This window comes from Taudactylus pleione, unplaced genomic scaffold (genome assembly GCF_031769625.1).
Source record: "Taudactylus pleione unplaced genomic scaffold, aTauple2 ptg000018l, whole genome shotgun sequence".
Lineage (NCBI taxonomy): Eukaryota > Metazoa > Chordata > Amphibia > Anura > Myobatrachidae > Taudactylus > Taudactylus pleione.
In genome coordinates, this window is record NW_028284420.1 from 4248398 (window position 1) to 4264899 (window position 16502).

General features: G+C 47.6%; 1 protein-coding gene across 1 annotated transcript in view; it reads left to right on the plus strand.

Moving 5' to 3' along the window:
• NSF (N-ethylmaleimide sensitive factor, vesicle fusing ATPase) overlaps positions 1–16502 on the plus strand; it is a 138610-nt gene that overhangs the window by 19774 nt on the left and 102334 nt on the right. The gene's annotated exons all lie outside the window — the stretch shown is intronic.

The window sequence follows — 16502 nt, forward strand, 5'->3', positions numbered from 1 at the left end:
CCCCTCTATGCCCCATCAGCCCTCAGTTTAGAAAATGTGCCTACTAGGAGCTGGTCACAATCCGTGTGCTCCAGCAACACATATATTTTATTTATTTAGGTTTTTTATTTTGTAGCATCTTTTTGACACTTTTTGGTACCTTTCGCCACCTCTCTAAAGGTGGGGTCCGGGTACCTGGCGCCCTGTCCTTTATAGAAGGCAGGAAGGAGTGCACAGTGCTTATACTAAAAGCACTGACAGCTCCTTACCACCACAGCAGAAGTGCTGACTGCAGAGAGACTTCTATGGGGGACCACGCAGTGAGTAACCACCTGCGCATCCCCCGGCTCCCAGCCCAGATCTGTGGGAGGGGGGTTTCTCCTCCTCTGTGTCACACAGCCTTCTTATTTTATCATGTCTGTGTCTTTTCTGTTTTATGCTGTGTATCTCTGGGTGACTGTGTGTACCATGTCCAACAGATCCAAGGCTTCTCAAAAGCTGTTTGACTGTTCCAAGTGTAACAACAAACAGACCAAGCCACATGCCACTGGGTCCACGTTATGTGATGCTTGTATAACAACTGATTCACAGATGGCGATTACTAGCTCTTATGCTCTGCCATGGGCCGCTGACATGGTAGGAGGTATGTCAGACTTATCATCGGAGTTGGCTGAGGTGCGCAGGAGACACCCTGGTTCAGGTGATGGGTACAACGGTGCCTGCACCCTCCGCTTCCTAACACAAAAAAAAAAAAAAATAAGTCACAAGAGCGTACTCTAATGACTGGTTCTCCAGTCAGAAGAGTCGGACGAACAATTCCTCGCCATAGAGGATACCGTAGAGGGTGAATTGGAGGAAGTTTTACAAGAAAACCCTCAGGAGTTAGTCCGCCTTCCCCGGGGTGGAATCTCTAATCTTGGAAGTCAGAAAAGTCCTTAATTTGCCTGAGGAGATAGTTACTGCATCCCAGGAGTGTCAACTATTTCACGAACAACCGAAGAGTTCGGCGGTTTTTCCGTTCTCACAACAACTTCAACAACAGTTATCAGTGGCCTGGAAACAGCCGGATAAGCGGTTCCAAATTCCACGTAGGTTTCCGTCTAGCTACCCTTTTCCATCATCCATGATGGAGAACTAGGAAACACCACCTCCTTTAGATGCGTCTGTTTTCAGTCTCTAAGAAAACAGCAGTTCCGGTGTCGGGAGCTACTGTTTTAAAGGACCCTTCGGATCGTAAGTTTGAGACACAGTGATCTATATATACCGCAACAGGAGCTCAGCTTAGACCTACCCTTGTTACTGTCTGGGTTAACAAGGCTGTGGTTTGCTGGGTTGACCAGTTGATTACACTCGGGTACTTCCACAGCAGAATTACGTCTACTAGCAGAACACATCTGTGAGTGCAGTTTACTTAGGAGAAGCTTCTAAGGATATCAGTCAGATTAGTGCCCGCATATCTGCATCTACTATTTCTGAGAGCTCTGTGGTTGCGCGCTTGGCAGGCGGACGCAGAGTCCAAGCGTGCTGCATTCACGGGTGACATGTTTTTTGGCCCGGAATTGGACAAGTGGATATCCCAGGCCACGGGGCGTAAGTCCTCTTTCCTCCCGTCTACTGCTCCGGCTTCCAGAAGACCTTATACTGGACCTTCGTTTCATTCCTTTCGAGCGCCTCATTCCTTTCGTGGTAGAGCCAGAGGTGCTTCCATGCAACCGGGAGGCTGCCGAGGTAGAGGTCGTCCACACACAGCTGCACGTAGACCAGAGCATAAAGCAGCTGAGAGACAGGTGGCTTGACGGTCTTCCGTCCCACCTGGGGTTTCCTGCGGTGGGAGCCCGCTTGCAGGTTCCGGAGCATCAGCGAGGTATGGGGTTTTACTTAAACCTGTTTGTAGTGCCCAAACCGAATGGTGCGGTCAGATCCAGCTTAAACCTCAAGTCCTTAAACCCTGTCTCTGAAGATGTTTAGTTTCAAAATGGAACATCTGCAGTCCGTCATTGCGAGCTTGGAACCAGGGGGGTTCTTATTATCCCTGGATATCAAGGATGCTTAGCTCCATGTTCCCATTGGGAACCACACCAAGCTTTTCTGCGTTTTGCCATATTGAAAGATTATTACCAGTTTCGGGCATTGCCGTTCCGGTTATCCTCTGCTCCCCCCATATTCACCAAAATCATGTCAGTCATGATCGTTCTCCTTCGGTCATCAGGAGTGAACATAATCCCTTATTTGGACAATCTGTTGCTCAAGGCTCCATCGGTATCTCTTCTATCAGATCATGTCTTACTGACCTATCACACTCTAACCCAACACGGTTGGATAATCAACTTCAAGAAGTCAAATCTCAATCCGTCCCAGAAGCTTCTATTTCTGGGCATGATATTGGATACAGAATCACAGAGGAATTTTCTTCCAACAGACAAGGCCAGGGATGTCCGGTTGTTAGTTCAGCTGGTCCTCAGTCCAAAGAAGGTGTCAATGCTTCTTTGTCTGGTCTCTTAGGAAAGAGGGTAGCTGCTTTCGAGGCACTACAGTTCGGCCGGTTTCACTCCAAGGTCTTTCAGCTGGACCTGTTAGCACAGGGGCGCAGGGTCTCATCTGCTTCTACATCGACAGATCCATCTGAGCCCGATTACCAGAATGGCCCTTCTATGGTGGACGCAATCCACAAATCTTTTAGCGGGCCGGAGATTCTGAGTGTGGGACTGGATCATTGTAACAACGGATGCCAGCCTCCGAGGATGGGGAGCAGTAGTCGTCGATTACCACTTTCAGAGGGTCCCCTCTAGAACAGAAGTGGCCCATAAATGCGTTGGAACTCAGAGCGATTTACGATGCTCTGATAGAGGCAACAGAGTTTCTAAAGGCTCATCCGGTAAGAGTTCAGTCTGATAACGCGAAGGCCGTTGCTTACATCAACCACCAAGGAGGAACTCTTGAGTCGCATGGCTATGCGAGAAGTAACTCTGATCCTCCGGTGGGCCGAGAACCAGTTAGTAATCCTGTCGGCGGTATTCATCCCGGGTGTGGACAACTGGGAAGCAGTTTATCTAAGTCGACAGGATATCTATCCCGGGGAATGGAAGCTTCAACCAGACGTGTCCAACGTGCTGATACGTCGATGAGGATGTCCTCAGGTGGACCTCATGGCATCACGGCTGAATTGTCAGCTACCAGTATACGTGTCAAGAACTCGAGATCCGCAGGCGGAAGCAGTAGACGCTCTGACAAGTCAGTGGATCTATGACTTCATATACCTTTTTTCCTCTGATTCCGCTTCTTCCTTGCCTTCTAAAAAGGGATAAGACAAGCGACAGCCTCTGTAATTCTCGTGGCTCCGAACTGGCCTCGGAAAAGTTGGTTCTCAGACCTTCGATCCCTATTGTCAGACGATCCGTGGTCCCTTCCTCTGCGCCTGGATCTTCTACAGCAGGGCCCTTTCATACACCCCAACCTAGCGCAATAGCGTTTACTGGGGTGGCTCTTGAAACCGATATCCTAAGACGTAGAGGCATCCCAGACGCTCCAGGAAGTCAGTTTTGGCTGCGTATTATCCCATCTGGTGTGCTTATCTCACCCGGTTTCTGCTTTTCCTTCAGACAGGTCTGGATTCTGGCCTTCGTCGGGAACCTTAAGGGTGCAGTTCTCTGCCTTTTCCATTTTCTTTCAAAGGAAATTGGAAATTGGCCCTCATTCCTGAGGTGCTGACATTTCTTCAAGGGGGTCTTGCGCATGCAGCCCACTTTTGTACCTCCAATAGCTCCCTGGGATCTAAACTTAGTGCTTCTGTTTCTTCAGTCGTTTGAACCTTTTGGAGGAGGTTGTTCTTAAGTACCTGTCTTGGAAGAGGGTTCTCTTCCTGGCTCTCGCTTCGGCTTGTAGAGTTTCAGAATTGGGTGCTCTGTCTTATAAGCCACCTTACCTTGTGTTTCATGCTGTTAGGGGGGACTCCGGACGGCAGCCGCTTTCCTCGCCAGGGTTGTGTCGGCTTTTGATATCAATCAGCCTATTGTGGTACCGTTGTTGGTGAAGGACTCTGGTGTTTCTTCTACCTTGGATGTGGTTGGGGCTCTCCGCATCTATGTTGCCAGGACAGCGTCCCTCCGTAAGTCTAAGTCGCTTTTTGTCCTCTATGATGCTGTTCAGAGGGGTTGGCCATCGTCTAAGCAGACTTTGGCATGTTGAATTCGGCTGACTATTCATCAGGCTTATGTTAGTGTCGACCGTCTGCCTCCTTCGTCCATTAGGCTCATTCCACACGTTCTGTGGGTGCGTCATGGGCGGCCGGTAGAGGAGCCTCCACGTCACAATTGTGCCGTGCGGCCACTTGGTCTTCAGTTCACAGGTTTGTCAAGTTTTATAACTTTGATACGTTTGCTACTTCGGCATCCCGTCTTGGCCGCCTAGTTCTGCAGGTGCCGCAGAGCGCTCCCGCCCGTGGGGAAAACTTTGGGACGTCCCCAGCGTAAGCACCTCCAGTGTCCCCTAGTGGTTGAAAGAGAAAATGGGATTTTGGTACCTACCGGTAAATCCTTTTCTCTGATTCCACAGGGGACACTGGACACCCACCTCTGCGCTCTTAGCCTGCCTGTTCGGCTTGTTCTGTATGTTGTATGATATATTGTGTGTTCTTCTCTCCTTTTCTTACTCCGCTTGTTCTCCATCTCCTCTCGGTCTTCATTTTCTAAACTGAGGGCTGATGGGGCATAGAGGGGGAGGAGCTTCACACTTCTAAATTATTTAAAGTGCCGGCTCCAGTTAACCACGCCTCTATACCCCAGCGTAAGCACCTCCAGTGTCTCCTGTGGAATCAGAGAAAAGGATTTACCGGTAGGTACCAAAATCCCATTTTTTCAAAAACAACCTAACTGGAGATGAGTGGATTATTTGAATTTAAGGCGCATACACACGTAACGATTTTGTAACCGAGTTTCTGTCAGATTTTCCCTTGAAAAAGTGAACGAAAAATTTTCCTTCCCTTAATGAGAATCGTTATGTTGGACAGTCTGAAATGGACAATAAACTGCAAACGGGAGCGCGCTTCAATGATTATCGTTCTTCGTTATAACTCAGAAACTGAACGATTTTTTAAACGATAACTATGTCGTTAACGAGAAATCATTCAAAAAATCGTTACGTGTGTATGTACCTTAAGAGAGCAGGGAAGCAATTCATTTAATACTTCATTTTTCTTTCTGCTTACCCTGAGGGTTTTTCGGTTACCAGTAGTGTGATCTGAGCACCCCTCAGTAATGTCTCATTCTGGTGATAAATGCTGCTGTGTTAAGACATCCAAACATAACAACAATATCTACATATTGGCCTGATATTGCTGCATTTGTCAGTGCCTGGCCTCAAAATGAGTGAACACTATCTGTCTTGTTTGTGTGGCCCACTCTGTTACATCACTAGGGGGTCTATTTACTAAGCTGTGTTAGGAGATAAAGTGAACGGTGATAAGGTACCAGCCAGTCAGCTCCTAACTGCCATTTTTGAAACACAGCCTGTGACATGGCAATTAGGAGCTGATTGGCTGGTACCTTATCACCGTTCACTTTCTCTTAACACAGCTTAGTAAATAGACCTCTAAGAACCAATGTGATTAGTTTGCTACTTGTTTGGCCAAATTGGAAACTGATCCATTTATTTAGCGATGCAGCCAAATAATAGGTTTATCCCATTTATGATTCACTTTATGAAACAGAGCTTGTCCTTTTAAAGAGCAAGTAAAGGCACTTTTTGGCATGAATCTATATGAAAGACAATTTATTACTCATGTGAATAAAATACCAGGAATAACTGACTTCTGTGTCCTGATATAGTAGCCCTGCGTGCTGCCTGTTGAAGCCTCCAGACAACGCAGCCATTGCTTAGGAGGATGCAGATTTTCATCTTCAATCATTTTTAAGCAGGGTGAAGTCAGAGCAATTACTCTCTTCCACCTAACGATTAGTCAGGATATGATAGAACAGCGAATGTGACCTTTTATGGCTGATACATCACCAGTCCTTCAAGAACATTTGAGAGTCCTCAAGTTTAGCCTCTGATTTCAGAAAATATGTAAATACCAAATATAAAACCTATTGTTGTGTTAACGTGACTTTTTAGTTTGCTGTAAATGATGGGCAGTATCAGAATATTTGTACCATTGGCACTAGGGGGTTGATTCAAGTAGCTCGCACCCCACGCGTGAGTGCGCCTATATGCCACACTTACAGCAGCCCTGGATTCGCTAAGTTTTGTATGCAGCTGCGAGTCTGGGGTGAGAGGGTTGCCCTTGCCGGTGTTTCCACACCATTGCAATGGCAATTTGCCCCCTCGTTGAATTGATCCCAAGATTCATATGGAAGATTCATATGGAATACATGCAATATGAACATTTTCCTCATAGAAAAACTAATTTTGAGTGCTGATACTAAATACACACTTATTATAATAATTGTCTTTCTCTTTCATCCACTAGGGGACACTGGAGGTTGCTTACGCTGGGGTATAGAGGCGTGGATAGCTGGAGCTGGCACTTTAAATAATTTAGAAGTGTGAAGCTCTTCCCCCTCTATGCCCCACCAGCCCTCAGTTTAGAAAATGTGCCCTTTGGAGCTGGTCACTATCTGCTGTGCTCCAGCAAGGCATTTATTTTTATTTTTAATTTCGATTTATTTTTTTCTTTACATCTTTTACACTTGATGAGTACCCTTCACCACCTCTCTAAAGGTGGGGTCCGGGTACCCGGCGCCCTGACTTGTTAGAAGCAGGAAGGAGTGCACAGTGCTTATACTAAAAGCACTGACAGCTCTTTATCGCCACACCACATCTCTAACAAGGAAAGAAGAGAGTGCTGAAACTGAGAGAGCCCTCCGGGGAACGCAGTGAGTATGTGGCTGCGTGTTCCCCGCTGCTCCCCTCACCCAACCCCCCCTGCTACCCATTGTGCACTCCCCTACTGCCCAGGTACTTAGCGCTACAGCGCTGACAACTATCAGCCCCCGCTGGTAACCGCGCCTTAGCGGCTGCAGCATAGCGGGGCTCACACGTGTTCCCCCCTAACCCCCCCTCCCCCCCCCCCGGGATCTTCACTGTGGCAGCGGGGCTCTGTATGCCGGCAGTGTTACATGTGGGAGACAGCAAACACTGTCGCTGCTCCCACACGCACCTTCCGCAGCCGCTCTCCTCCTCCTCGCCGAGAGGCGAGGCGCGGCAGAGAGCTGTTATGAACAGCGTGTATGCCGTTTTTCATTCAACCTGCACCTCTCCCTCATAGAGGTAATGTGCAGCTGTCATGGCTCCTGCTTCCACTACAGGATCCTGTGCAAAGGACTGTAGGTGAAGAAGTTTGCAGTGTAGAGACAGAAGGCTGGATTCCTCTGCTGCCATCCCTGTGCTGCAGGACATTTACATCACCTGACTACAACCCTGGTAAAGAGGCTGTAAGTAACTGGGGTGTAAGTGCAGGGGAATCTGATCTGTGGGAAGGGGGTAGCTCCTCCCCTGGGTCCCAAACCAGCCTTCTTTGTTATTTTTGTCTTTTCTGTGTCTTTTCTGTTTAAGCTGGGTGACTGTGTGTACCATGTCCAGCAGAACCAAGGCTTCTCAAAAGCTGTTTGTCTGTTCCAAGTGTAACAACAAACAGACCAAGCCGCATGCTACTGGGTCCACGTTATGTGATGCTTGTATAACAATGGATCCTCATATGGCTATTACTGACTCATCGGCTCCTCCATGGGCCGCTGACATGGTAGGAGTTATGTCAGACTTAACGTCAGTGTTAGCTGAGGCTCAGCCTCCCTGGGTGGCTGGGTTAACCAAACACCCTGGTACACGTTATGGGTACAGCGGTGTCTGGACCCTCCACTTCTTATCAACGATAACACAAGAGCGTACTCTTAACGACTGCACTCCAGGCAGAAGAGTCGGAAGAAGAATTCATCGCCACGGAGGATACCGAAGAGGAGGGCGGTACCCCACAAAAGTTAGAGTCCGCCTCTGCCGGGGTGGAATTTCTAATTTTGGCGGTCAGAAATGTCCTTAATTTACCTGAGGATATGTTTCCTGCATCCCAGGAGTGTGAATTATTTCACGAACAACCTAAGAGCTCTGCTCTTTTTCAGTTTTCACAGCGGTTCCAAATTCCACGTCTGTTTCCGTCAAGCCATCCTTTTGCATCATCCATGATGGAGTAGTTGGAAACACCTCCTCCTGTAGATGCGTCTGTCTTCCATCTCTCTAAGAAAACAGAACAGCACTTCCAGTGCCGGGAATTAGTGTTAAAGGACCCTTCGAATAGTAAGTGGGAGACAACACTAAGAAGCAGCTGGGGGCTCAATAAGACCTGCCCTTGTTACCGCCTGGGTTAACAAGGTTGTGGTTTGCTGGGCTGACCAGTTGATTACAGGACTCAGGTATTTCCAGATATCTGCGTATGCTATTTCGGGCCGCAGACCTCTCTGTGCGGTTGGCAAGCAGACACAGAGTCCAAGCGTGTGGTGGAGGGTTTACCATTCACTGGTGACATGCTTTATGGCCCAGAATTGGGTATCCCAGGCCTCGTGGGGTAAGTCTTCTTTCCTCCCACCTACTGCTTGGCTCCCAGAAGATCTTACACCTTCGTTTCATGGTAGAGCCAGAGGTGCTCCCACGCAAGCTAGAGGCGGCAGGGGTAGAGGTCGCCCACACACTGTTGCAGGAGCCTTAACCAGCTGAAACACATGTGGCATGACGGTCTTCCGCCCCACCTGGGGTCTCCTGCGGTGGGAGTCCGCTTGCAGAAATTTCAAACAGTGGATTCGCAGACTAATTTTCCTGGGGTACTGAACAGACTTCAGAGTTCCCCATCCACCTCTGTTCTTCACTACCTACAGACAAGGCCAGGGTTCTACAAGAGGCTATCCAGTCTCTAATAGTGTCATCTGGGCTAGTTCCGGTTCCGGAGCATCAACGAGGTATGGGGTTTTTACTCTAACCTGTTTGTGGTGCACAAACCGGTTGGTTCGGTCGGACCCATTTTAAACCTCAAGTCCTTAAACCTGTACCTGAGGATATATTGTTCCAGAAATTGAATCTCTGCAGTCCGTCAGGGGTGAGACCAGAGGAATTCCTTTTATCCATGGATTTCAAGGATGCCTATCTCCATGTTGCCATTTGGGAACCGCATCAAGCCTTCCTGCAGTTTGCTATACTGCAGAATCACTACCTATCTCAAGCATTACCGTTCAGGTTATCCTCGGCTCCCCACATTTTTACAAACTCATGTCAGTCATGATTGCTTTCCTTCGGTCATTAGGAGTGAACATATTCCCTTATTTGGATGACCTGTCACTCAAGGCTTCATCGGTAACCCTTCTCTCAGACCATGCCTTACTGACATATCACACTTTAATCCGACACTGTTGGATAATCAACTTCAAGAAATCACATCCCTATCCATCCCAGAAGCTCCTGTTTCTGGGCATGATCTTGGATGCGGCATCAGAGGGTTTTTTTCTTCTTCTGATAGACAAAACCCGGGATATCGGTTGTTAGTTCAGTTGGTCCTCAGACCGAAGAAGGTGTCCCTACTTCTTTGTCTGCATCTCTTGAAAAAAAAAAAATGGTAGCTGCTTTCCAGGCACTACAGTTCGGATGGTTCCACTCCAGAGTGTTTCAACTGGACCTCCTGTCACAAGTCTCAGGATCTCATCTGCTTCTGCATTGACAGATCCATCTGAACTCTGTTACCAGAGGGGCTCTTCTCTGGTGGACACAATCCAACAATCTTTTGGCGGGCTGAAGATTCGGAGGGTGGAATTGGACTATCGTAATAACGGATGCCGGCCTTCGAGGATGGAGAGCAGTAGTCCTCAAGTATCACTTTCAGGGTAGATGGTCCCCTCTGGAACAGAAGTGGCCCATAAATGTGTTGGAACTAAGAGCGATTTCTAAAGTCTCGTCCGGTAAGAATTCAGTCCGACATGGCAGGACTCGAAGTCGCATGGCCATGCGAGAGGTAACTCAGATTCTCCCGTGGGCAGAAAATCAGTCAGTAATCCTGTCAGCGGTATTCATCCCGGGTGTGGACAACTGGGAAGTAGATTACCTAAGTCGCCAGGACATCCATCCCAGGGAATGGAAGCTTCATCCAGACGTGTTCTATGCACTGATTCATCGCGGGGGGTGTCCTCAGGTGGACCTCCATGGAGTCATGATTAAATCATCAGCTCCCAGTATACGTGTGAAGAACTTGGGATCCGCAGGCAGAGGCAGTCGACGCTTTGACAGTTCCATGGATCTACGACTTCGTTTACCTTTTTCCTCCGATTCCTTTTCTTGGTAGTCTTTTCAAGAGAATACAACACGAGTCTGCCTCTTTCATTCTAGTGGCTCCAAGCTGGCCTCTGAGAAGTTGGTTCTCGAAACTTCGGTCCCTATTGGTAGACGACACGTGGCCCCTTCCTCTGCGGCCGGATCTTCTTCAGCAGGGTCTTTTCGTCCACCCCAACTTAGCGCAGCTGAGTTTAACGGGGTGGCTCGTGTAACGATATCTTAAGACGTAGAGGTATCCCAGACTCTGTTATTCCTACCATGCTGGAAGCCATTTTCGGCTGCGCATTATCATCGAATCTGGCGTTCTTATATGTCGGGGTTTTCCGTCTAGGATTTTTCGTCCTGACGGGATTGGATTATGGCTTTCGCCTTGGAACTTTAAAGGTGCAGGTCTTTGCCCTTTCCATTTTCTTTCAACGCAAATTGGCCCTCATTCCTGAGGTACAAACGGTTCTTCAGGGGGTCTTGCGTGTGCAGCCTCCTTTTGTACCTCCGGTAGCTCCTTGGGATTTTAACTTAGTGATTCTGTTTCTTCAGTCGCCCTTGTTCGAACCTTTGGAAGTGGTTGATCTTAAGTACTTGTCCTGGGAGACGGTCATCCTTCTGGCTCTAGCTTCGGCTCGTAGAATTCCGGACTTGGGTGCTCTATTCTATAAGCCACCTTACCTTGTGTTTCATGCTGATAGGGCGGAATTCTGGACAGTAGCCGCCTTCCTTCCGAGGGTTGTGTCAGTTTCCATATCAACTAGCCTATTGTGGTTCTGTCGTTGGTGGAGGACTCGGGTGATTCTTCTACCTTGGGGGTGGTTAGTGCTCTCCACATTTATGTTGCCAGGACAGCGTCCCTCCGTAAGTCAGTCGCTTTTTGTCCTATGATGCTGTTCGGAGGTGTTGGGCAACTCTAAGCAGACGTTGGCAAGTTGGATAGGCTGACTATTCATCAGGCTTATATTAGTGCTGGACGTCTACCTCCTTCGTCCTTTTCGGCTCATTCCACACGTTCTGTGGGTGCGTTGTGGGCGGCCGGTAGGGGTGCCTCCACGTCACAATTGTGCACTGCGGCCACTTGGTCTTCTGTTCACACTTTTGAAAATCTTTTTTTCAGATTTGACACGTTTGCTGCTTCAGCATTACGTTCTGGCCGTCTTGTTATACAGGTTCTGCAGAGCGCTCCCACCCGTGGGGAAAACTTTGGGACGTCCCCAGCGTAAGCAACCTCCAGTGTCCCCTAGTGGATGAAAGAAAAAATGGGATTTTGGTACCTATCGGTAAATCCTTTTCTCTGATTCCACAGGGGACACTGGACGCCCACCTCTGCGCTCTTAGCCTGCCTGTTCAGTTTGTTCTGTATGTGGTATGTTTTCATTATTGTGTGTTCTTCTCTCCCTTTTGCTCCGCTTGTTCTCCATCTCCTCTCGGTCTTCATTTTCTAAACTGAGGGCTGGTGGGGCATAGAGGGGGAGGAGCTTCACACTTCTAAATTATTTAAAGTGCCAGCTCCAGCTATCCACGGCCTCTATACCCCAGCGTAAGCAACCTCCAGTGTCCCCTGTGGAATCAGAGAAAAGGATTTACCGGTAGGTACCAAAATCCCATTTTTAAAGTCTACTAAATTGATACGAAAAAAATAAATGCCATATGAAACATACTTAATGAGAAGCGTAGAAAGGAGAGGCACATGACATATTAGGGGGATGGCTGTGCACTGTGCCTCATTAAGCCCCACCCTCTAGCTGAAAATGGTGCTACTCACAGGTCCATGGGGAAGGGGTGGAGCCAATATGGTCCCACAACCTCCCTATGGACCAGGGATTTCCGGCATTATCGTCTCTGACCTACCCACCTACTGTTCCTGGGATACGGGGGGACTCCCCTCAAATTCAGGGCTCTCCCGGTAATTGCGGGAGAGTAGAGAAATATGATATACAAAGACCTTTTGTAACATTCACAAATATATTCCCATTCATGTAAGAACATAATGAGTACAGTAACTTATGAGAGCACCTTTGTATGTTGTCTTGTTGCATAGCTCACTATACATTGTTGTGTGTGTGTTTGGGAGACTTTATTCTCCCAAAAATACTATCTTTAATTTAAAAAAAAAAAGACCAATATTTAAAAATTATATTTTGCTATTTGTTACCATAGTTGTTGATACGTCAAAGTACATGTAAACTGTATCTGCTGAATATGCAGTTACGTTGCCCTGTTGCTGTGTAGTTTGGGATTTCAAAGACAAATTATTGTTAATGGTTATGCAAACCCTGCCATGAAGTGACCCAGGAGGATCTGAAGGAAAATGAGGCTAAGTATATGTGCCAGTGACTCTTGTTTTCCATCATGCAGCACAGTGCATTGAGCTATTAATGGGCTTATATAATCAGGGAAAAGCACAAGCACTTTATTTTCACATAGATACATTAGATGCATTAAATTATTTTCAAGCGAATTTAAAGTTGAGTTTAAGTCAGTCTCTGCAAGTCTTGTTATATCATTTTATTAGTAAAGCTACAGAATAGATAAAGAGCAGTTTGCTGAGATGTGTTGCTGGTGTGAGATACTTATTATGTCAGGCACCGTCTGACAGCTAGTAAGCCTTAAATGATGGAGATGTTTTCTCTTGTGGGGAACTGAACTAGTCATTTTAATGTTACTGTAAACAAAGTAAAAAGCAATAAATAATAAGCATTTTCGTGGTCAAACTTATTTAACCACTTGCCTGGCGTGGTCGCAACAGGTTGGGTTTTCCCTGACAAGGTAGCATCTGATGTGACCTTGAATGGCCTGCAAAATATTTAATCTCAAACAGCTATTTGAGTGGAACTTTTTGCAAGTACTAAATTCAGCCTTTACAGATATTGAATATTACATAATGTTCTGCTTGTGCTACTGTGTTTGGGTGATTTTGTTTCAGCTGCTTTTTTCATAATGGCCCTGTTTTCTGTGTGGAGTACATATGTGTCCACATTCATTCTGTTGCTTGTGAATTTCTGAGGAGCTTCCCACCTACAGCTGTGTCCACATACATCTATCCTCCATAAGCTGCAAGTCGATTTACACACAACGCGTGAGTGCCGTGTGACTTGGTAGCGGCGAGCGTCTTTTTGAGCGACTTTTTACTCGCATGCTGCATATCATTTTAATCAGCAGAAGCTGCTTGTACGATCAATTCGCACTGTTTATGCGAATAAGCCCATTTTGCAGGTAAACAGTCGCACGAAAAGACGCTCATGGTATGGCATGACTAGCAGGGCTGTTTACCGCGCAAGGAGGCTAGATGTATGTGGACACATCTCTATGCACAGGGTGGGCAAAGCATCAGACAATATAGGACCATCCAGGACTACATGCTGCTGCCATGCCACCACTTTAAGGAGCACTTTCTCCACTTCTATTGAGCCTACAGTACATCAATCTCCTCAGTATTTACTGAGTTCATGAAAGTGAACACTTTAGTTAGTCTTCATTTTAGCACCCTGCACCAGTCACAACACGTGCAGTTCCTCTTACCTGCCTTGGGTGTCGCTCTCTGCTTTGGTGCATCTAGCACACTCTGCTGATGCAACAAACTGCTCAGATACAGACCAGAGTGTGCTAGATGCACCAGAGCAGAGAGAGACACCCCAGGCAGGAAAGAGGAACTGCATCGGTTGGGACAGGTGCAGGGTGCTAGAATGAACACTACTTTAGTAATTAAACAACAGCGCATTTTGCAAAAGAATTGTGTTAAAACAATAAACCCATACTTACTGCTCCCACACCATGAAGCAACATAGGAACTTAATTCCTCTTGGCCAGGAACTGCTCCTTTGGGACTGAGTGTAAGGGCCACTCTTGAAGTGATTCCTCAGGAACTTATATCTTGTATTTATAAAGAGCTTCATAAAACAAAGATAACCTTTAATGGTAAATATAATAGTAAAGAACAAGCCTAACATTATATATTTCTCCTTCATCCACTAGGGGACATTGGAGCCTCAGAACAGTGGGGCTAACCTTGTTAACTGGGAGCTGGTACTTTTTGGGGTCTATTTACTAAGCAGTGTTAGAAGACAGAGTGAAAAGTGATAAAGTGCCCCCCCCCCCCCCCACGGGTGGGGAAAAGCTTCTTCCAGAACTCAATTGTTGCAAGACATACTGTATTGATAACTTACTTTCTCCTAATAAGACATTAGCGTTCCCGCTAGGCTGTTTTAGCGGGGCGCTGCGCCCTGCCTGCCTTCTGCAGGGCAAAAAGCGCCCTGCCCTCACCATACAGCGCCCCGCTAAGACAGCCTGCGGGTGCCATCTTCACCCGCGGCCAGCATCTATTCTACCTGTCAGTAGCGCGGAAGTGCCCTCTCTAGCTCCGGCGCCCTGCCTGCCGCCAGAGCTAGAGTGAACACGAAGACATGGTTGGATCCTGAATTTTCCGAAATCTCATCTGCAGCCGGGTGTAGTAGGTATTACATGGCCGACGGTTCAAGTGAAGATCCCGAACGCTAATTAAGGGAAGTATGGCTAACCTAATTCCCTACCCTAACCCTCCCTTAGGGGTGCCTAACCCTAACCTACCCCCCCTTCCCCGCAGCCTAAACCTAAGTCTCGGGGGAGTTGACTAACCTCCCCGGGGAGCCCTAAAACCTAACTCCCTCCCCCCGCACGGCTGTCCGCGCCTGCCTTACCTTCGTTCGGTATGCCGGGCGTCAGTCTTCCGGCGTAGGTCTAATGACAGCTGTCGAGTTTTCAATGTCTATCTTTAGTACCTTGCTGGGATATGACAGTCGGGATTTAGACCGTTGGCTTCCTGACTACATCCCCTGCAACCTTCTCAGATGCTTCCATTTCTGGGAATGATTTTGGACATGGTAGTACAGAAGGTTTTCCTTCCTCAAGAAAAGGAAATTTCCATTTAACAGATGGTATGACTGATACTCCAATATCGCCGAGTGTCGGTACACCTGTGGTTGCGACTCCTCGGGGAGATGGTTGCGACCTTCGATGCCATACCATATGGACGATTCCACTCCAGGCCTTTCCGATTAGACCTTCTTTCTGTGGTCGGGGTCCCATATATTTCTTCACCAATGAGTAAGATTGACACCCAGAACTCTGACGTCTCTTCTTTGGTGGCTGAATTCCTCTCACCTATTGGCAGTTTCTGAGTGTGGCATTGGATTCTCCTCACCAGGCAAGGCGGCCATGAGCGAGGTAAGCCGCATTATAGTCTGGACAGAGGCATTTGCAATGGCAATATCAGCAATTTTCATCCCAGGTGTAGAAAATTGGGAGGCCGACTACGTCAGTCATCAGGACATTCATCCAGGGGAGTGGGCGCTCAACCCACAGGTGTTTAAGCATTTGGTTCAGTGATGGGGCCTTCCACAAATCGACCTCATGGCGTCAAGGCTAAACCACCAACTGCCTCTTTACTGCTCTCGAACAAGAGATCCGCAGGCGGTGGCAGTGGATGCACTAACAACTCCTTGGCACTTCCAGTTTGTGTACCGGTTTCCACCGATCCCTCTCCTGCCTCATCTTCTACAACGAATCAAGAGAGAAGAGACCAAGGTTCTATTGGTGGCTCCAGATTGGCCCCGAAGGGCGTAGTTTTCCAATCTACGTCTGCTGCTGATAGACAACCCGTGTCCCCTCCCGATGCAAAAGGATCTTCTGCAACAGGGTCCTTTTATCTATCAAGACTTAAGGTGGCTTCATTTGACGGCGTGGCTGTTGAAAGGGCTGTCATGAGAAAGAAAGAGATTCCTTCTAAGGTGATTCCTACCATGCTACGGACTAGAGAGGAGGTAACTTCCAAACATTACTTCCGAATTTGGAAGGCGTTTGTAATTTGGTGTGAACACCCGGGTTCGTCGCAGACAGAGTTCAAGTTGCCAGGCTCCTTTTTCTGCAAGCAGGATTCTCGGCGGGCCTTCGTCTTGGATCTCTGAAGGTTCAAGTTTCGGCACTATCTATTTTCTTTCAGAGGAAACTAGCGCTGTTACTGGATGTTCAGACCTTTCTCCAGGGAGTTATCAAGTTACAACCTCCATTTATTCCCCCCACGGCCCCGTGGGACTTTGATTTGGTACTCTTTTCTACAGTCTTCTCTTTTTGAGCCTTTACAGACTGTGGATTTAAAGTATTTATCTTGGAAGGTGGTTCTTCTTCTTTTAGCCCTAGCTTCTGCCAGGCGTGTGTTGGAGTTAGGGGCTCTCTCCTGTCGTCGTCCTTACTTAATTTTC